At 49.0% G+C, this 22,419-nt stretch overlaps 1 protein-coding gene across 7 annotated transcripts in view; it reads right to left on the minus strand.

The window, feature by feature from the left end:
- ARHGEF7 (Rho guanine nucleotide exchange factor 7) overlaps positions 1 to 22,419 on the minus strand; it is a 126,647-nt gene that overhangs the window by 101,537 nt on the left and 2,691 nt on the right. The gene's annotated exons all lie outside the window — the stretch shown is intronic.

Here is a 22,419-nt window from a genome sequence, read left to right on the forward strand (position 1 = left end):
GTTCTGAATTGCACATTAACACTGAGTTCCGGTAGTTACACCAAAGCATCGTCCAGAATTCTAGCAGTTGAGGACCTCCAAGGCCTCCGGTCCGTCCGTCCTCCAGGGGAAGATCACTGGACGTTCCATCAGGCCTCAGGAACGCGCTGGTTTCATTTCACAGGGCTCAGGTCTTTTGAAATAATTAGTCAAAACAACAAAACCAGGGTGTTGGGAGGTGCTAATAGGAAATGAGACCTCCCACCACCACCACCCCAGTTTAAAATGTTTTAGAAAAAAGTGCCAACATATATATTTCCTCTAAAATTGAACAGATTTTTCGGTGGAACTTAGGGGTAGCAGAACAAAGCCAAAGCTGCCTCCTCATCCATTTGCTCCTCCTCCTCCAAGAATTTTGAAAAACACGTAGTTAACATCTAAATTCTTTATAGTTTTCATTAGTTGCAAAGTATTAATTTGACATTCTAATTCCATTTTAAAACAGCACACCGCTTTAAAATATATGTCCAAGACTAAATGCAATAGGGATGTAATACCCATTCTGCTGCTTAAAAAATTATGAACAAGCTCTTCTTTGAAAGTCATTTTTAATGCATTCCCCTCCCCCACAAAATATATTTTTATGCTTGGAAATGTTACCTGTCACACTTATCTTTTTTTGCAGGAGACCCCTCCCCCCACAAAGTCAACGCTCTTTATTCACAGATTCTATTTTTGCAAAATGGCCTACTCAATAAATACGTGTAACCCCAAAATCAATACTTGTGGCACTTTCTCAGTCATTTAAGGCCATGTGCAGCACAGCAAAAACTTAGAATTGCCCTTTGTGCACATTGCCACCTGAACTCGAAAAAGGCCATGCTCTGCCATCTTGTTTTAGGTCATAATATAAGCAAGTGTCCTTTTTGAAGTCTACTGGTACCACATTTTTCACACTGTTGTGCTTTTTGTTCATGATTTCACTGTTTTCAATGGCCCCCCAAGCGTAGTGCTAAAGCACTGCCTAGTGTCCCTAAGCGCAAGAAGGCGGTCATGTGCCTAACAGAGAAAATTCATGTTAGATAAACTTTGTTCAGGCCTGAGTTACAGTGCTGTTGGCCTGGACTCAACGTTATGGTACATCAGAAGGAAGAGATTCGCCATCTGTACATGAGGCTGCTCCAGAAAGTGCTACAGTAACAACTGTAGTGCATGATGCAGCTCTGGAAAAGAAGTGTTAAGCAGCTAAATTTGTGGATTCATGAGATGACAACTGATAAAAAACAGCATAGTGGACAGTGTGGTTGTGAGGCTGAAAGCCAAAAAATTTACCGCCGTGTTACCCAGGGTCAGGAAAATGCCAAACCCTTCTCTGCCAGTGCAGGATGGCTTGCACAGTTCAAAAGGTGATACCATGTGAAAAACGTTCAACTTGCAGGCAAGGCAGGTTCTGCAGACCAGAAGGCTGCAGAAGAACTTTAAAAATACCTACTAAGCATTATACATTAAAAGGGCTGTATGGAAGAGCAGGTTTTCAATGCTGATGAGACTAGCTTGTTTTACAAAAATGTTGGCAAACGGACCTATGTAATGCAAATGGCCTCCAAAGCACCTGGCTTTAAATCATTCAAAGACCATGTAACCTTGCTATTATGTGCCAGTGCCAAAGGTGATTTTAAATGTAAACACCCGATGGTACACAGAGTGCAAAAGCCACACACACTTAGAGGGAAAAACCTGAACCATACGCCAGTCCACTGGAGGTGGAACAAAAAAGCATGAATGGTGCCCAAAATACTCTGGGATTGGTTCCACAACTGCTTCACCCCATAAGTTAAATGTTATCTCCACAGCAAAAATCTTGCCTTCAGGGTTTTATTAATTTTGGATAATGCCCCAGCTCATTGCCATGAAGAACTCGAAAATGCCCACCCCAATACAGAAGTTCTCTTCATGTGCCCAAACACTGCGTCTCTCACCCAACCCCTCGATAAGGGCGTGATGAAGGCTTTCCAGGCACATTGCGCCAGCGAGCTTCACGGCACAGCTTTCCAGGCTCCTGACGCCAACAAGGACACCTGCATGGTGGACTGCTGGAAGTCCATCACCGTGCGCCGTGCCATCGAGCACGTCAGCACAGCCTGGGGCAGCATCAAGCAAGCCACTGTTAACAACTGCTGGGGAAATGTTTGGCCGGACTGCGTGAAAAATTCTGAAGGCTTTGAAGGTATGCCACAAAACATAAAGAACAGCGTCAAAAGCATAATGCGTAGTGCACAGCAAATAAGTGGGGTAGGTTTCAGCGACATGAAGGAGGGAGACGTGGAGGAGATTTTGGCAGAAACAGCAGAACCCACCAACAAAGTCCTGGACGAGATAGCAGAACATGGCACTGGTGTCCACGAGGACAAGGACGGGGAGGACGGTCAGTCTCAGACCCCAGAATTGTCCCTCTCATGGCAGCCAAGATAGCAGAATGGCATTCTGCCTTGGAGAAAATTTTCACAGACATGAAGAGCGTGACCCTGTGCTTGAACGCAGCCCCACATTTAACACCTCACCTCCACGGCGTTCGTCCCTTATGCCGAGACACTTAAAGATTTGAGGCGCAAAGCCACATGGACAAGGCCGAAGCAGTGTTTCCAGCCAATCTGGGAGCGAGAGCTGCCGACGCCATCACCAGGCTGTGAAAGCCCAAGGCCTGAGGCGGAATGGCTGGATCTCACCTGCCACCCTGACACCTTCCTCCTCTGCCACCTAAGTTCCCCCACTGTCCTGTGGTTTCAGTGACAAATCAAGGTCGAGGTCGAACCTCACCATGAACTGCCCCCACACACTCCATCAGCTCCTCCATAATAAGGTCTTAGTGTTTTCATAAAAGGTTTAATGTTTCAGTTTTGCTTAATGCTCTTCTCAGGGCTTGCTTTCTTGCATCACTGTACCAGATAATATTCAGGAGGTGTCTACTGTGTGCATGTGCGTGAGCACCGTGTGTACAACTGAGCGGAAGGTGTGAGCTAGAGCAGCCTGCACACTGCAGCAGACGTTACATCCTGCTCTAATTGAAATACTGTTTTATTATAAAGAAATAGTGCACATAATTATTTGAAGAAAGATTTAAATAAGGTGTCTTTAAACAGAAATATATCTAAAACAAGACTATGTGTTGACTGGTTGACAAAACATGACCAGAGTGTGGAAGGACACCAACCCTGTGTTTCCCTGAGGGGCAACAGGCCGGGGGCTGCTGATCCTGTGTCCACGTTGCCTTTGTGATGCTTGACTATCATAAATGATGAGGAGCAATGGTACATTTAAGATTATTAAGCCATAAGGATGTAATTGTTATATGACTTTTCTTCTAAATTGAGTTAAACACAACTATTGAGTGTACAAATGATGAAACAAATCTAGTTTTTGATGAAAATTATTAAATATAAAATGCAAAATTTTATTTGGAAATGTGTATCTTAATGCAATGTATAGGGTTTTTTCTTTAACTAGCTCATTTACCCAGGGACAACTATCACTTATTGCTAGAAAGAGCTACAGTCCAGCATCAGTTGTATTCCCATCTTGGGGTTTTTTTATGCAAACATTATTCATAAAAATAAGTACATGGAAATGGGAAGTTTTTTATGATGTAAAAACTTGATTGTTTGAAGCCTTCTGAGTTACAGAGCCAAAGTCCAGACACAATCTATCATAAATTTTAAAAAATTGTAATCATTGCTAACAGCTTGGTTAGGGTCTCCTTCAATTCCTGTGAAAACTAATGCATAGAAAGCTGAGCTGCAAAATTCATCAGTAGCGCCATTCACTCGGGAACACCATGGGTGTTTCCACCGATCCCCTGGCAGTACGGCCAGGAGGCCTACCCATCCTGCAGCACTGCACCCCAGAAGACCAGACTGGGTGCCCGGTCTGCCCTTCGACGAGACAGCTGCCCACAGGTGCCTCCTGACCACAGGCACCCTTGCCAGGGTGTCAGCGTCAGGAGTGCACACCAGTCTGGGCATCTGGAAATGGGTCCTGTGCTAGAAAGTCTTCAAGTACACTGTGTGGATACACAAAGCTGCTCATTCAATGAACACTCTACCTAAAACAACATACCTGCTCAGGAAATTGTAATTTTTAAATATAGAGGAGTCAAAACTTTATATAGTAAATAGTACTGGTAATGTAACATACATGCTGACCTTGGACAAGTCACCTGACCCCTCTAGATCAACACCCTTATCCCGGATTCAAGGCTAACATGTTCAGCCTTCCTCAGAGAGCTGCTGGGAGGATCCGATGGACAATAAATCATTCAGCAGTATTGGGCCTGGATGCCACAGCAGGTCATGTGATAAGCATCGTGAATGCAAAGAGCGAGACAAAGACCCCATCCGGAAGACCCACACACAGCGTGGCACGTGCAGCCGCAGACACCCACTCGGACCACGGGAGCACAGACGAGAGAAACAGATCGTGTAGACACAGGGCAGCACCAGAGGCTTGATGAACCCAAGAGGCGACACCCGGGTTGGAACCGAAAGGACAGGGGTGGATGGAACTGCATTAACGCAGGGATGACACTCCAGGCGTCCTTGGTCCTGTCGGGGGAGGAGCAACTGAGGACACTGAGCACGTGGGCGAAACTGACACGGAGGTGGGAGGATGCAAGCGATGTGTAGGTGTCCCCCTGGCACTTCACTACAGAAGCCTTACGGAGGGTAAGTGAGCACATGGAAAAGCGTTTCGTGCCATTAGTCAGCAGGGAAATGCACACTAAAACCACAGGTAACACTGCAAACGCAGCCAGACGGGCCAGGAAAAAGGCTGACATGGAGCCCTGGCGAGGGTGGAAAGCGACTGCAGCCCATACGTGATGGTGGGGCAGGAGTGGCGTCCCTGGAAGCTGGCAGTTCATCCAGTTAGACCTCCCTAAGTCCCGGCCAGCCCTCTGCCAGGTGTTCTCCCAAGAGAAATGAAAACATGGGCACACATGCAAGAATGTTCATGGCAGCCCTGTTCATGACCACCCAAGCCCACTGCCCAGGAGGGCTCCCTGGACATGGCCTCCAGCCCGGCCCAGGGAGCTCAGCCGCAAGGGACCGACGACTGCCCAGCTCACCTCTCAGAAATCCTGTCCCGAATTGTCCACAGTAATAAACTCCAGGCTTTCCATTAAGAACTCTAATAAGACAGAGGTACAGACATTCCCAAAACATTGTGATTTTCCTTTGAAATGTGGCTTTTGGACTCATTGCTTCATAAAGGGTGTGTCTGGTGTTCTGAGGGTTTGCTGCCAACTAAATCACAGAGCAACTTAAGGTCAGACTTCAGAGACCTCCACAGCTGTCTGACTTCTTCCTCAACTCTTCTGCACCCCCCGCGGCCCACCAGGGACAGCCGGCCCCGCCGTCAGCCCAAGCGAAGTCCAGAGAGAAGCCGGCTAAGGCAGCGGCCTTCTCTCCAGCTCAAAGGGTTTAGAGAGTCTGAGTTTACAAAGCTTCGTAAGAAGGACGAGGAGGCTGTTCTAGCAAAGCAAATAAACAGGTTGAGGGTCGCCGCAACAATTCAGACCAAGTGTACGGGAAACGGTCACAGCATATACTACCCAGGGAACACTTCATGGCCCAGCGTCCTAGTTCCCAGAGGTTCTGATGGACTGGGTATGAAGCAGCCTAGAAGCCGGGCAGGGGAGTGGGAGTGGGGGATTGGAATTCCCATCTGACTGATGTTCAGCCAGGTTTGGGACCCCTCAGAGGGCATAACTCACTGTCTCAAATGTACACACACATCAGAATCCCTAGAGTGACAGGTTGCTGGGCCCTGTCAGAGCTTAATCAGCGGGTCAGAGACAGAACCAAGGATATGGATTTCTGACAAGAGGCCAAGAGATGCTGACGGTACCAGGACCACGCTCAGAGAATTATAATCCATGCAGACTGAACTACTAATATAGAAACGTTTTCTTCCCCACTGGGCAGATTCCCAACCATAGAACAAAGGTCTGCCCAGGTCTCTACCACCAACAGCCAAATCACCCCCACTATGCCACGTCGCTTCGTGTGACACCTGCGGCTCAGTCTGCAGCCCCTCCATGGAGCACGGCCTGCTTGTACGCCTCCTATTTCCTGGTGGACATAAGCCCCCCAAGTGCAGGGGCCCCCAGGCACCTCCCACTAATGCTACCTAGTCAGCACATGTGTCCTACTGGCCTGCCTGCTTAGGCCACTGAACTCACTGCTCATCATAGTGAGAGTCTCAGTGTAGAAAGGGCCTGAGAACTTGAGGCAGCTGTTCATTTACAGAGGAAACAGGAACTCAGGAGAAATGGCCTGCCCAGAACGACGTGGCCTATGTACTTCTACCAGGCTCCCCGCTCTCCAGTTTCTGGGGGCTTCGGCCGATGGGACACCCAGCAGGAACCAGGGCACAGTCTCGGGGGTGAGCTAGAACCGCACGCAGAGCCGACCGCATGCATCACGGTGGGAGCTTGGAACCGGCCCCGGTGGCTGCATCTCCACCGCAGAAACCAGCAAGCTTCAAAGCAGGGCCCCGCGCCCAGAGCCTGCTGTTAAGCCTTCGTCAGCACGCCCCTGGCAGTGCTCGTCGGTGAGGCGCACAGCTCCCGCCGCAGGCGTCCTCCATGGCCACAGCTCTCGCGGGTTCCAGCGGCTCACCTGCCCCGGCCTCTCCCTTCAGGCTGGGGGAAGCCGAGGCTCCTTAGGGGGCCTCCAAGTCTCTGGCGAAATGTCCTCACCCTGCCCGCACTACGTAAATAGCCTCTTCATTACACCCTCTTCAACCTCCATTCCGAGTGCCATCTGTTTTCTGCTGTGACCCTAACCCAGAGAGCTTCCTGGTGGTACAGTCAGAAACAGAAGAATGTCACAGCAGAAGATGGGAAACAATTTAGACAAAGGAGTACATCGGTTCTAGTACTTACAGAAAACAGAACAGCTCCCACCGCACAGCCTTTAAAGAAGGTGGCTTTATAAACTGGTAGGTTGCAATCTCCTGGTTACACTAAGCAGGGGAAAAGGAACTTGGGGACAGTGTGCAGAGCATGCTACCTTTTGGAAAAACAAACAAAAAAAAACAAGAAAACGTGTGCAGACATTTAGATATGCATGGAGGATCTCTACCAGTCACCTCTGGGGAGTGGAAGTGGGAAGAAAGGAGGCTGGCCTTTCACTCTTTACTTTTTCGTACCCTTTAAATTTGTACCACATGCAAGTATTATTAAATACTTTTTTTAAAAGAAGAGGAACTCTCCAATCTAGCATTCTCTGGCCAAGTGCCTTGCCCATCACAAAACGGTCCTGAGAACCAGCTGTCAGCGTGTTGTGTCTGCGTGGGGCAGAGCTCCCCCCCTTCACACCAAGATGCCAAGCTCTTGTTTAAAATCCAAAGTTCACCTTCTCTAATTCTGATCAGTACTGAATGGTGCATCTGGTTTCCAGTCACCTGGCAGCGGCAGCTGTATCCTAAGCGGCTTGCAGAGTCTCCCGGTCAGGAGCCCCCGGGAGATGCTCCCCCAGGCCCCCTCTGCACTCACCCTCCAGCCAGTGACGTTCAGGGAGTGAAACAGGCATCCACAGAACTCACCTCCAGCTACTGGGCAGCTCTTCCTCCAAGTCCATTAGAAAAGCATCCACTCTTACTAGGCTGATGGACAGTGACTGCAGTGGGGGAGGGGGAGGACTTGATAATAAGGGTGAATGTTGAAACCACAATGTTGTTCACGTGAAACCTTCACAAGATTGTATATCAATGATAGTTCATTTTAAAAATGCCCACAAATCCCAATACTCCTTCCTTCACACAGCAGAGCCTAACTGCCTTCCAAGTGAATATGAGTTACATTTTGTGACTTGCTTCTAAATGGATACAATGTAGCAAGAGTGACAGTATGCCATTTCTAAGAGTGGGGATTATAAAGGTATTGGGCTCCTCCCTACCCTCTCTCAGATCCCTTGCTGGGACAGACAGTTAGCATGTCATGAGGACGTATCAGGTAGCTTTATTGGACACCCACATGGCAAGGAGCAGAATACGCTACCAACAACCAGCAAGGATCTGGTTCCTGACAATGTGCGTGTGACCGAGCCATCTTAGCGGCAGATCCTCCAGTCCCAGCCAGGTTTATGGAGGGTGCGGACATCAACCTCATTGGAGAACTTGAGCCAGACCCTCAGCTAAGTCTCTCTCAGATATCTGATCCACAGTAACTGTGAGCTAATAAATGCTTAGCTTTAAGCCATTAAACTTTGGGGATAATTTGTTATGTAACAATGGGTGATAAATACAGTAACCCAGTCAGTGGTTCTCAGCTGGGCACAATTTTGCATCCAAGGGGACATTTGGCAAGGTTATGACACATTTTTTATTGTGGGGGGATTGTGGAGAGAGGTTTCCATTGGTATCTTGTGGTAGAGGCTTGAAAGTGCACTAGACAGTGCATGCACGCACACACACACACCAGTGAGGCTGGGATTTGGTATAAATGGAATATGTACTTTTTGTGTGTCTGGCTTCTTTAGCACAGCATATTTTATTCATTTATATTATTACATGTGGTCCCTTCCTTTTTTATTGCTGATTACTATTCATTGTATGGATTTGCCAAAATTTTTAAATTTTTGTCCTGTTGATATTTGGTTTGTTTCCAATTTTTTGGCTATTATAATTAAAGACCTGTGAATATGTGTTTAAAAAAAAAAAGGAAGAATCCAGCAGAAATTTCAAGGACTTGGTTTCTGAACACCAGATAAGTAAACAATCTTCCAAAAATGTGTAGCCCAAGATTACAAGCAGTTTACTGAAGATTTAAGCCTTTAGTAAAGGACATTTTTCTTTTGTGTTCATTCGTCAGCACACCCGAAGCCCACTCCTGTATGGATGCTACAGTCGTCAGTGGAAAATTAAATGTCTCCCATTAGGATGGAACTAACCAAATCGTAAAGGGCAGTAAGAAATGTGAATGGATGAAATCTCTAGTTCTGCAACTGGATTCAGATACCCAAGACGTGAGGGCACAGAGGACCAGCAAGACTGCGCCAGATCGACCCATGTGCTCCCTGAGGCTTGGTTCCCACAAACTCCGAAGCACATTTCAGTCCTTTAAAGATGGTGGCAACCATCCCAAATTTATGCCAAGGACAGAAACAGATTTAACTGTGAGGACAGAACACTCAATAGATGACCTAGAACGAGTTTCCCCACTGACGTCGTGTTTCCTTCCCCGAGTAATGTCAGAGCACAACAGCAGGTCTGTGCTGCAGGTCGCGCCAGAGCGTTCTGAGGAAGACCTGGGCCCAGCCTGGCTGCGATCAGGGCCAGGGAGCCAGGGACAAGGCGCACGGCGGGGCCATCGTTCCTGTCTGTGACATTCCTTAAGGGGCGCCATTTCTTATGCCTTTGAAGGATCTCAATACCCAAAAACTGAAGACTGCATATCCATAAAATGCCCCAAATCGGGCCTGTGGTCAAAGATTTTTCGTACCTAAAGTCTCATCTTGCCCATATGGGATCATCTTTTTTTCCCTCTCATTCTCATGCCTATGACCCAATGAAAATGACCTATAAACCATAGCACGGCATTTTGTAATCCGAGCCACTGCTTACTTTCTTCTTAAGCTCCATTTCCAAGTCATTTCTGATCCTTTGACTTCCCTTTCCTCCCGTACCGAATACATTCCAGAACGGCTGGCCACATCTTTTCCTATCATCCAGAGGTAGAAAAGCCTATGGGGAAGGCTTGTGGGCCTGAAGGAAAGCTGTGAAGTCAGTCCAACTGTGTGCGTGTCCCGTGCCCTGGGAGCATGGGCGCAGCAGGTAAGGCAGAAAACCTAGGAGTCCTGTCCCCACACATTCTGCTCGGAACAGGCCACCAGGGGCAGCTTTGCTAACAAACCACCCAGTGTCCTGCCCTGCGTTTGACCAAGACCCCCAGGTGACAATGTCCACCGCCATCCCTGCAGCCACTGAGGGCGTCCTTCTGTTGAAATTGGTGTTCTCAGACGCCTTGGTATCTAAGACCTGCTCTCCCACCCGCAGTCGACCTTCCAGAGCCACTCCCGGCTATTCCCCAGGCCCTTTGCCACATGTGATGGAACGGAAGGCCTCAGTGGGCACGGCAGAGCAGCACGTGGCCATGCGCCTGTCCTTGTCTCTCCCAGTGACAGAATCTGTTTTGTTTTTAAACTGCCCAAGAAGCTGTACCTAAGGCATGGTAAAGCTTCAGAGCTGGAAGACTGGACCCTGACACCTAGGAAAAAATTCTATTTTACTCCACACGACAGCATGTGGGTGGTTTGCAGGCACGCACAGAGGGCCAGCCGAGCTCCGAGAGCCTGGGAAGCCAAAGGAAGCCTAAGGGGACAGAACATTCTGTGGCCAGCACGCCTCTCTATAAATAGCAGCTGAGACCCTCCCTAGAGGGAAAGGCAGGGGGAAGGAGGCGCCAGGCTTGGAACACTCATCCTGGAAATGCCTCCAGCCTGCAAGAACTCAGCAGCCAGCCTGTGGGGCCTGTCATGTTATCTGTGCGTGACAAAAAGGTGATAAAAAGATTGTCTCCTGAAACTCTTAAGTATCAGCAGAATGTGACCTGTAATAAATAGGGCTGCAGCTGTGACTAAGATGTGTAGAAATCTGTAATTAGGAAACCCGTTCTTAAAATAATCACTTTGAGACACTGACCTTCATTAGTTAAAGATAAGGCTGCCAAGTGCATCCTCAGGAATCGTAGCTCTTCCATGACACTGGGACTGGAATGTCTCCCGTGGATTGACGGTTTGCCTCTGTGTGAAACCCTCAGAAGCTCCCCATTCCACTCAAGAAAAGCCAAAGTCCTTTCAGAGAAAAGAGAAGACATGCCACGGTCCAGGGAAAGTATTTGTAAAACATACATCCAACCAAGGGCTTGTATCCAAAATAAAGAACTAAAACTCAACAAGAAAACAGACGACCCAGTTTAAAAATGGGCAAAAGAGCTGAACAGTCTCCTCACCAAAGAAGATACACCGATGGTAGCTAAACAGATGAGAAGATGCTCCACATCATGTCCTCAGGGAAATGTAAACTGAAGCAGCAAAATACCACTGCATAACTGTTAAAACAGCCAAGGGGCCGACCCCGCAGAACACCAGGAGGCTGCTGTGAAGCGACAGAGCTCATCACGGCGGGCAGTCCCGCAGCAGGGCAGCCACTCTGGGAGGCAGTCTGGCATCTCTTCTAAAGCAAAACATCCCCTTAACACCAGGTCCTGCAATCTCGCTTCTTGGATGAATTTGCTTTTACCCAAGAGCTGAAATGTCATGCCTGTACAAAAAACCTGAACACAAATGTTTGTAACAGCTTTATTCACAATTGCCAAAACCGGGAAGTAATCAAGACGCCCTTCAGGATGGAGAAGCTGTGGTCCACCCAAACAACGAAGGTCATTCAGAGGCAAAAATAAATGAGATATTAAGCCACACAAAGATACAGAGGAAACTTAAATGCACATCACCAAGTGAAAGGAGTCAATCTGGAGAGGTGACATCCTGCATGGTCCCAAGTCTACAACAACCTGGGAAAGACAAAACTACAGGGACCAGTAAAACCATCAGTGGTTGCCAGGGGCGTGGAGGAGGGCGGGATGGATGGCAGAGCACAAAGATTTTCAGGGCAATGAAAGCTGTGTGACACTGTAATGGTGGATACGTCTCGCTGGACATTTTTGTCCAAACCCACAGAATGCACAGCACGGTGAGGCCTGATACACACTGTGAACTGTGGTTAATGCAGCGACGCTGGTTCATCAGTAACAAGTGTGCCATGCTAATGCAAGATGTGACTAATCAGCAGGTGAGGAGGTACGTGGCAGCCCTCAGCTCAGTTGCTCAGTTTTTCTGGAGACCTAAAACTGCTCTAAAAACTGAAGTTTATTAATTTTTAAGTCAAAGCCCTTACAATAGCCAAGCAGGCCCTGCACAATCCACTCCCTGTTCCCACCTCATCCTCATCAGCCACCAAGTAATCGCCCCCAACTCACCCTGGCCTCTCCTATTCCCAGAACTTGTTATGTAGCCTTCTACCTCAGGACCTTTGCATGGGCTCTTTTCCTTTGCCTGGAATCCTCTTCTCCCAGATACTCACATCACTCCCCCACTCAAACCATTGAATCTTTGTTCAAATGTCACTTCTCAGTAATGCCTACCCTACCTACCAGATGTAGAACTGCACCACTGCCCAAACCACTGGCACTCCCCACCCCTGTCACCCTGCACCGTTTTAATCCAGAGCGCTCACCACCGCCTGATGTAGTGTGTGATCTGCTTATACAGAACACGTCCCTGCCCGAGGAGATGCATGCTCCGTGGTCCGCCGGGATAGGTGCTCCATCTCAACATCTGCGCACACGCACTGAATGTATCGTCTGTTCTGGGCACTGATGGGTTAAGGACCTGTGCCCTCTACACGAAGTAAGTGCCAGGAATCGCTGGGTCATTGCTACCAAAAGTGAAGTTGAGTGACGCTGTCATAGCACCAGAAGCAAAAAGCAGCATAACTGGTCGAATATGAGAATGGAATATCTGAGACAGGAACTATCCTGAAAAAAGACTTGGGATGTCACCACCAAAGGGAAAACGGGGAAAGGAAGGATGCTCCTGAGTTTTACCAGGGCCGTTGCCCCTTGCCGCAGCACTGCTGCACTCCTGCCCAGCTCCGGTGCGGCCAGCCACCAGCCGCCGGCTCCCACCAGGCCGCTCACGTCCAGCAGGGCTCTGCTGTCCCTGTGCTTTGTGGGGCCTCGGCGGCCCTGTGGAAAACCACGGCAGCTCCGTGCCACCTGCCACCTGCGTGTTCATCGGGCTGCCTGGTCTCAGCTCCCTGATCGTCACAGAGGCTCCCAAACAAGCCGATGCAGACCTCCTGTGATTCTGACACTTCAGAGGTGGGGGGGAGACGGGGGCAGAGACACACCAGCAGGGGGAGGAGGAGGGGGGAGGGGAGGCCTGCACAGGGTGCGCCACCCCCGCCTGCCACCACGCTGCCCTCAGCCCCTTGCTGGTGCTCCTGTCTGGCTCCTCCCTGGTCAGCCTGAGCGGCCGTCTCCGTGCGTCCCCCAGTCCGCTGCCTCTGTCTTCTGCCCTCTCCACCTTTGAGCCCATCAGGAAATTTTATTTATCTTATTTTTTAGTTACATAGTTCCTACTTTCCATTCTTAATGAGCCCTATTTCTTTACAGAGATTTCCTACTTTTTCATTGTTTCAAGAGAATGTGTACTTGCTTTTTGAAGCCATTTTATGATGGTTGCTTGCAAACCCTTGTCAGGCGGCTCCAGCATCATTCACCGGAAGGAGAAACGGTCGCTGACAGTCACCCACGACACGGGTCCAGCGGCCGGCGCTGGGGTGGGGGCTGCCAAGACTGTCATTGCCTTCTCCACATCCAAGGAAAGTTACTCTTGATTGGCTACTGAAGGAAAAGCATAAATGGGAACGACATCGGGGTGCCTGTGTGAGCCACAGACTACTCCAGACCATCAGAGAGCACGGGGTCCCTAGTTTAAGGTCCACAGGCCCCCACCCCTTAGAAGCAGCATCTGGGAATCACAGCTCGGCTGAATTGTTGCTGAAGAGCAACAACTGCCTGTGATGTTGCCCCCTGGGTCCCAGACTCTTCCCAGGGTAACCCCACATACCAGCCTGGTGACCTACGTTTCCCTGAAAAGCCTTGTGTCAGTGAGAGCCCTTACCTGGAACTGTCTCCTTACCTAAACATGTTACCTTCTAGTGACACGTGACTTTGTTTGCCCACAGTTCCTCCCAGCCCTACTTTGGGTATTTCAAGGATGTCTCCTTAAGTGCCTGTTTAAATAATACATCCATCAAATCCCATACAAATCTCCTGAGTTTGGTCTCTCAGCACAGACTCTCTCACACAAGCATGTACTAGATGCACAAGAACAGGTGAGGAATCCCGTTTTCTGGATACATTCTGAGTGCCCCTTCCAACCTGAGGCGGGATTTCTCTCCACCCTCTCTACCATTTCAATGTCCCAAAGCCCACGGGGAAGCGGCATGGGGCCTGCTCTGTCCTGAGCTGAAAGGTGCTATGAGGAAACTTTCCAAGCCTAAGGGGTGCCCCCAGGTGGGCAGGCAGCCAGTGCTCAGCTGTGGAAACGCCCTCAGGCGACCACACCCTGGTGCCCAGTCTTCTTAAAGGGCTACACCTGCAGTCCGGCAGGTCCACCTTCTACCACTGCTGGGCCGATGAGCTCAGTGGGCTGTCAGCAGTTCTCAGATGTGGCTCCTGGACCACAGCGTCAGCAGGACTGAGAACGTGTCAGAAACGCAAATTCTCAGCCCCACACAGGCCTGCTGACCCAGAAACATGGGGGTGGGGAGGGGTGGTCCAGCAGTCGGGACTGCACAAGCGCTCCGGGGCTGAGACCCATGCCCTCAGACCCAGGCCACCCCTAGCACGGCACAAAACAATGGGAGGCCCATCGTTACCACAAAGACCCTGGGAGCACCACTGCCTCTCTGACGTCAGGACCGGACGGGTCGCCACCTGAGCTTGCTGTGAGTCACTCGCTGACGTCCCTGATGCGTACCTACAGCAGAGCCGGACTTTCAGGTGGAACCACACAGAAAGCTCTGCGGACAGGGACACCTTTCACCATTTATGTGGCCTCAACACTCAGACTTAAACATGTTAAAACATTCAGGAAATAGGGAAAAAATGCCACAGATGTATTTCCCTGAGGCCACTGAAAGGAATGCAGTTTTCAAGAGTCTCCTTTATCAGGAAAAGTCAGCTGAAGATCCACTTCCTCTTGAAGTTTGGAGTTGATCAGCCCTGCAACACTCGCTCAGTCCCAGAAACCACGCTCCGAGTTCACGTTACCCACCTGCCAGTGCCTGGCCTGGTGCCATCCCTGCCACTCGGCCTGCCGGCCCAGAATGGTCAGCAGCGGACCCTCAGGGGCCACAGCTCTCCGGGTTTGATGCCACCTGCCCTCGCAGCACGGTGGCCGCCCTACCCCACTGACCCGCGGCCACCACGCTCTCCCCGCCCCAGTGCCCTCAGCACGGCCCGGCCACCCTCCGCCCGGTCCTGGGTCCCATGCGCAGCTGAGGTCTCTGGCCCTGACTCCCCTGAGGAAGCTCCTCACTCCCGCCTGCACACACGTCCCCAGGGCGACCTGGGTCTGCTCCCGCCCAGCCCTCTCTGCCAGCAGTCAGCCCGAGAGGCACCCGGGCCCTCGTGGCCCTGCACCGGGCCGCCCAGCTCGCTCTCACGTGGGCCAGAGCCGCTATCCCATGTGGCACCAGGAACTGGGGGTTCCTGGGCTGTCCCCATCCCACTGCCCACCCCACCACAGGCCCCCACCCTACTCCGTCCTGGCCCACCCAATGCTTCCACACCGTGGCTGCAGCATTCTTCTCAAGATATAAAACTGATCAAGTCGTCTTTCCCCTTAAAACCTTGAGAAACATCAAAACTTTTTTAAGCCCAAATATCCCACAAGACCCCGAGCTGCCTGGCTCATGCCTGGCTCCAGTTTGCCTCCACACTCGCCACCCAGGCCTTCTTCCCTTGACTGCTTCTCATTACAGCCGCCTCACCCATCGGAGCTCAGCCCAAGTCCCCTTCTAGAGGAGCTCCTTCCCTGACCACCTGCCCGTCCGCCTAGTGTGAATCAGGGTCCCCTGCAGCACGCTTTCAGAAGTCTGTCCCTTGCTTCCAGAACATGGACCGCAATGTCTAAAACAGAAAGCTCATATAATTTCTGTAATGTTATTCTTCCCCACTAGATAGTATGGGTCTGTTTTTGCCGATCATTAAATCTCCAGTACCTAGCACAGTTCTTGAAATGCAGCAAATACCCAAGATTTGATGAGAAAGCAGATAAATCAGTTTTGTGGTTATAAATCCTCTCCCCCTATAAAATATGAATACACTATTTACCTTTGTACATTAACATCCTGTATGTGTTTTCTGGATTCACAGTAGGGTTTGAAAGTATGGGACTGCCAATAAAATGAATTAAAGCTCCATTACACACAACAAAAACGTAACCATACACAGGGAGAAAGCTGCCATATCACAGTGAGATATAAGACCTACAGTGAACTCGTATTTCAAGTATACGATGTGAGAAGTTTTGACATACATTTGTGACACCATCGCCATAATGAAGATGAATGCACCCACCCCCCCACAGGCCTGCTGTGCCCCCCAAGCACTGGTCTACTTCCGGTTGCGAGACTGCACTGCATTTTCCTGCAATTTTATACAAGTGGAATCATTCAGGACACTTTTGTCCAGTTTCTTACTTTGCATGGTTTCTGTCCTTATTACAGTTATTGCCAAGTGGTGGCCCACGGATGTACCACGCTTCACATGTTCACCAGGCGCAACACATCGGGGTTGCCTCCAGTTCCTGGCTATTAAAAACAAAGTTGCTTTGAACATTTGTGCACAAGACTTGGTATGGACATATTTCCATTTTCTTGGGTAAATACCCAGAAGTGGAATGACTACATCATTTGGCAGATGCTTAATATTTTAAGAAACTGACAAACTGTTTTCTAAAGCAGTTGTACAATTTTACATTCCTACCAGCAATGGGTGGAGTTCCAGTTCCTCCATCCTCGCCAACACTGGGAATGAACAGCCTTTTAAATTTTAATCATTCGAAGAGATGCATGATGGCATGTTGTGTGGCTTTACATTTTGCTAATGACTAATAACTTGTTATCTGTGTGTCTTCTTTTATGAAGTGTCTCCTCAACCCATTTGTCCATTTTTTAAATTGGGTTATTTGTTTTCTTATTATTGAATCTTAGACTTCCTTATGTATTGTGCATGTAAGTCTTTAATTGTTTGGTAGAACTCACCAGTGAGGCCATCTGGCCTGTAATTTTTAACTACAAGTTTAAATTCTGTAATACATATAGGTCTATTAAGCTATGCACTTCTTCTTGAATGAACTTTGGTAATGTGTCTCACACAGAAATTGTACATTTCATCTAAGTTGTGTAATTTATTGCCATAAAATTTTTCATAACACCCCATCATTGTCTTCAATATCTATAGGATCTGTACTGATTCCTCATTTGTGTCTTCTCTCCTCTTTTCCTGATTGGTCTAAGAGGCTCATTAATTTTATTGATACTCTCAAAGAGCCAGCTTTTGGTATTGTTGGTTTTCTCCAGTAATTTTCTGTTTCCATTTCACTGATTCCCATTCTGTTCTTTACTATTCTCTTTCACTGCACTTGTTATCTATGTATCTCCCCTTTTCCTAGTTTCAAGGATTTAATTTCTCTTTATTTTTCTAGCTTCTTAAGGTGGAAGCTCCACTGCAGACAAAAGAATTATGTGTTCTTATTCCCAGAATGTTAACTATTCATCAACAGTATGTGTGAGATTCACACTCACCAAAATACAGTCACTGTTATTTGAAGAACCACAGCAGTGACTTGGATTCAATCTAAGTAAATGCACGTTGTCAGAGGTACAATATACCAACTATTTCTTCTCCATCTGTCGACAGTTGATAAAGTCTGGAAGACAATTCCAGTCTCATCACTTGAAAGTATGGCTTCTGTGGTACTTTCTGGAATTTTAGCATTTGCCACAAGTCTGTCAAAAATATGACCACATTCTATTTATAGAGTTTGTTTTCAAAGGAAACAAAAACACATTAAAAATAGGAGAACTATGACCAGGAAAGTTCACGTTTCCATGAGAATAAATCTGTTACCAGCAACAATGTTTTATGAGAGTCACGGATAAGGAGTTTCTTCAGCACCACAGAAAAGACCACCACAAGCTCACTCGAGAAATAAAGGCCTGGACCAAGATCCCATGCATCCCGATGGCCCCACGCTCTTCTCAGAGGACCAACAACAGGGGCGGTTAGTGCCAGGAAGGCTTCTCTGAAACTCTCATCTCTGTCAAAATCACCGTACCATTCTTCTTTAACATGAAAGACATCCTTTGGCATGTGTTCAGAAAGCAGCAGGCTTGTTCAGAAAACCTCTATTCCTAACAAAAGACTTCTGAATAAATTTGCTTATTGCAGATGGAGTCTTAAAAGTCCCTTACAAACTTAAAACTATTTTAAGGACAGGAAATAGATAGGAAACATCTTCTTCACATAGGAACTTAGTAGAGAGTCACTCAGAATTGAGGGAGAAAAAGACCATTACGGCCAAGGTATCTACAGACAATCCAAAACTAGACTGTTTTAAAGAAGGCGTCGCTAACAAAAATCACACCTCCAGAGCAAGACTTCAAGAAACCGCAAATTCAAAGCAAACTTGGAACCATGGTTTCCCATTTTAAACTAAGGCAAATTTTATTCCCTATACCTTCTTCGGAGAAAAGGTAAGAATATTAGCAATCCCTTAGAAAAAGCTGCTCCAAGTGTAATAATAAAGTTACACACAAAATACCAATTCCATTCTCCAGCCTGTAGCCCTTACGTGCTGCCACAGTGGGGATGCATTAACAGCCATGAAACCTCGGTGGTAGGCTGAAGGAAGCACCTGGTTTTGTCCCTGGGGCCAGGGGTCAGCTGGGCAGTCCTATGGGTCTCGACTGGGCTTACTCATGCAGCGGGGGTCAGCTCTGGTCCAGTGCCCCTACTCTCAGCAGGGCAACTGAGCCCTCGGCCATGTGGTCTTAAAAACCCCTCAACACCCAGGGTCTGAGACAGGGCACAGACATGCAGGGCCCCTTGAGGCCTGGGCTAGGAATGAGCACCTGTCACTTCTGCCACAACCCCTTGGCCAAAGTGAGTCAAGGCCAGTTCAGAGTCAGAAAGTGAAGAAACAAGCTTCTTCTCCGGATGGATCTGCAATGTCACTCTACAAGGGGCATGGCTTCAGGGAGTGGAGAACTGGGGACACTTCTGTAATCTACCACCTGCTCTAATTTGTTTTATGCCCTAGGAGGCTGACCTCTATGTATCATTGCTCCAGAGCCTTCCCCTTCTTCAGCCTGCATTCACTTTTACTCCAGTGTGATTCTCCCCAGGCTGCACAGCACACAACTTACACAACCATACGCAACTGCCCTTAGTTAACCCATCTGTAAAATTTGGGCTAGATGACCTCTTGAGAATTCCTTCACACTGAGAATTCAAAGCCCCCTGGTTTCTCTTATGACCTGCCTGAAAAGTGATACAGAACACATGCATGTGTGAATATTTGTGTACGTGACATGCATGTTAGCAGGCAAATGGAGAGATGGTAAGTACACTGATTAGGTTTAAATAATTCCAACCAACGTGTTTGAAACATTTTCACACATCACCTTTAAATGTCCCCACCCTTTCTCCTTGGCCTAGACCACAGCCGACACAAAACAGACCTGAGGACGACCAGTCTGGTTCATGAAACAAAATTCAGAGTTAAACTTAGAAATATAAAAACATCTGGAATTAAATTATCCTACCCTAACTTGGTAGAACTGATGGAGGGAAAAGTCAGAAGTCGTACACAGGGGACTTGGGGCCCAGGGACAGCCCAATGCCCTCCCTCTGCAGACACAGGGCGGGCTGACCAGGCCCTCACAGCCCATCTGGGGCTCCTGGCCCTCCATGCGTGAAACTGTATACGTGAAACCTGAGCCCCGACTGGGCCCTCCAGCCCCTCTGACCCAGCAGCTGGGCACTCGGCAGCTGTGCGAGACCTGCACTAACAGAGGGCGAGCCCTGGAAGCCCAGACAATGGTGGTCTGTCTGGGTGGGAAGGGAAGGGCCCCAGCCCCATGAAACTGCAAAAATCTACTGAGTTGTGAGAATTAAGGAATTATTCCTGGATTTGGGTAGCCTTGAGGTTCAAACCCCACTTACGAGTTTTCCTGGATACAGCAGGGAAAATTCCCAGTGTTGACCCATAAAATAACATCTACCCTGTCCTGAGGACCTGCTCTGAGCGCAGCGCAAAACCCCTCAGAAGTACTCATTTACCCTCACGGCACAGCTCTGCCCCGAGGCATTCTTTCCAGGCCTGTGTCATTCATCTCCTTTTATGAGGAGGAAATTGAAACTCAGAGACATTAGGTTGCTTGAGGTCACAGAGCAAACGGCAACTCAGGGGCAGGTCCTGGGACCACCCCATCTCACTGTGGCTCTGGGATGGCCCAGTGGGTCTGCAGGACCACAAAACCCCCCAGCCCTTGGGAGGGATGGTGCGCCTTCAGAGCCTTCCTCCGACGACAGTCCCCACCCAAGTCCAATCCATAGGCTGGCAGCAGCCCTACCAAAAAGCCTCGTGCGCACACATCCCTGTACATACCTACGTGAATACATGGCTTCAACTCTGGAGTAGATGCACACCCAGTAAACTCAGGAAGGCCCGTGAACCCAGCCACGAACATCAGGTGCAAGAGTTTAACAGAGGCCCTTGCGACGTTCTCCCGCGGAGAATGGATGAGAAACAGCAGAGTCAGCGTGCAGGCCACACTGACAGCGCTCCCGAGAGCGACCTGTCCTCTTCCAGTTGTCTGAGCTCCCAGACTGCCATGGGACTCTGCCACCTCAGTGCGTGGCTGTGGGACCCAGGCAAGGCCAGGTGGTGGGCCCCAGCTGGCTGTTCCTGTCCGTGAAGTGGGGATGACACGCAACAGCACAGAAACAACAGCTCCACACGGCGCCTGTGAGCCAGGTACATGCTTTTCCTTGAGGATGTATCTGAAAGCAGGCTGCACTTGAGAAAAGAGGACAGGCAGCCAGTGCAGGCGCTTCTATTAGAATGAGGTCCTGGGTGCACTCCTCCCAGAGCGTCCGCAGGGCAGTGCCCCCAAGGAAAGGCCAACCTGCAAGCCTTTCCCCCAGCACCTCCGAACTCGAGTCCGGTGTGCGGTGTATGAAACAAAATTCACACAGAGCAGGCACGGCCACAGCTCTGCTAGGGCGGCTCACGGGAAATCGCTGCAGCACAAGCCTCCCGGCCTCTAACTGCCTTCAGGTATGTGCTTCACTGTGAGCGAGCCACAGCTGCCAAGAGGGCTGCCCGCTGCTCTGGGCCTGAAACTCAAAACAAGAATCACCTGGTGCAGGGCTGCGGCTGTACTTTAAAATTACACACTTCAAAAGCAGATGTTTCTTATTACAAAATTAACTATTCTGAAACCTTAAGTCGGTTCATTAGAAGCAACTTGCTGTAACCACTGGTTCGGTTTACAAAGTTTAAAGAAGTCTCCCTAAACACAGTCAGGGGATAACAAGATTTATAACTTCTGGGTGCTCTGCCAACCGATCAACAAGGATCTATGAAAGCTCTGGTTGAGGGCCTTACAAACCCAACCCACTCTGAGTGAGACCTTCAGCCCCCTCCGCAGCCCCGCTGCCATCACTAACTACACTCTTCTTAGGGCAGAGGGCCTAGGAAAAGACAGACTTCTCAGGGTGGGAACTCAGAACTGCTGTCCAAATGCCCGTGGCACTCCCTTCCACTCCCCATCCCACTCCCAGAGCCTCAGGACTGATCTCAGAAAGTGAGTCTGGAGTGAATTACTAAAAAATAGTTTCTTTTTCCTTTGTTAGAAAAGAACTCCCTGAGTTCTAACTGCCCACCCTTGAGCTGGACCTCTGCCCCCAGGGCTAAGAGGGAATGGGGTGCTGGGGTTTAAACCACCACGCTGGGACATTGCTGCCACAGCCCCAGGACACTAACACACAGTCCAACAGTTTAAACCAGCTTAAATGCAAGCACGCGCACCTGCACACCCAGGACATCTAGCAAGACCAGAAGGTAGCATCTGACACGCATTCCGCAAATACCGAGTGACGGAGGGACCCAGTAAAGCTCTCTGCGGGCACTGTGCATCCTGTCCTACTGGTGGGGAGAGAAACAGCCAGGATCCCTGAGTTTTTCATGGTGAATCAAGCAACTTCATGCGCTTCATTTACAAGTAACGTTAAAGCATTTCATGGCTTCCATTATTTTAATGGGATGTATCAAACATAGAGCAATGTTCCATCCTCTAAAACCGGGCTCTTGATTTCACCCCCTTTGACTTACTAGCCATGAGCTCAACGTTAATGGACTTATTGGATCCTGTAACCTTTGCATTTCTCATCACAGGTGGAATGAGGGAAGGAAACATTGTGGGTAGGTCAGCAAAAGAGCCTGGCCATTACTGGAGAAAATCAAAGTTTAAGTGCCTCATACTCGAAGACATAGGAAACCTTGTAACACCCACCTCTCTCTCCTATGTGAGAGAGGACATGTGGCTGGCAGTCCCAACATGTCTCTTTTCTAAAGTGTTCACGTGAAGTGCACAATCCCCTCTTGTCCCTGCCTAGCCTTCCACCTTGAAGCAAAACCACTGCATAATGAACCGAACACAGAGCTTTCACAGCCCAATGAGCTGAACCGAAACATGTCCTCAGCCCCAAACCCTTACCAGCTTTCATGCCAGAAACACAGC

Source organism: Manis javanica, chromosome 9 (assembly GCF_040802235.1).
Source record: "Manis javanica isolate MJ-LG chromosome 9, MJ_LKY, whole genome shotgun sequence".
Taxonomy (NCBI): Eukaryota; Metazoa; Chordata; class Mammalia; order Pholidota; family Manidae; genus Manis; species Manis javanica.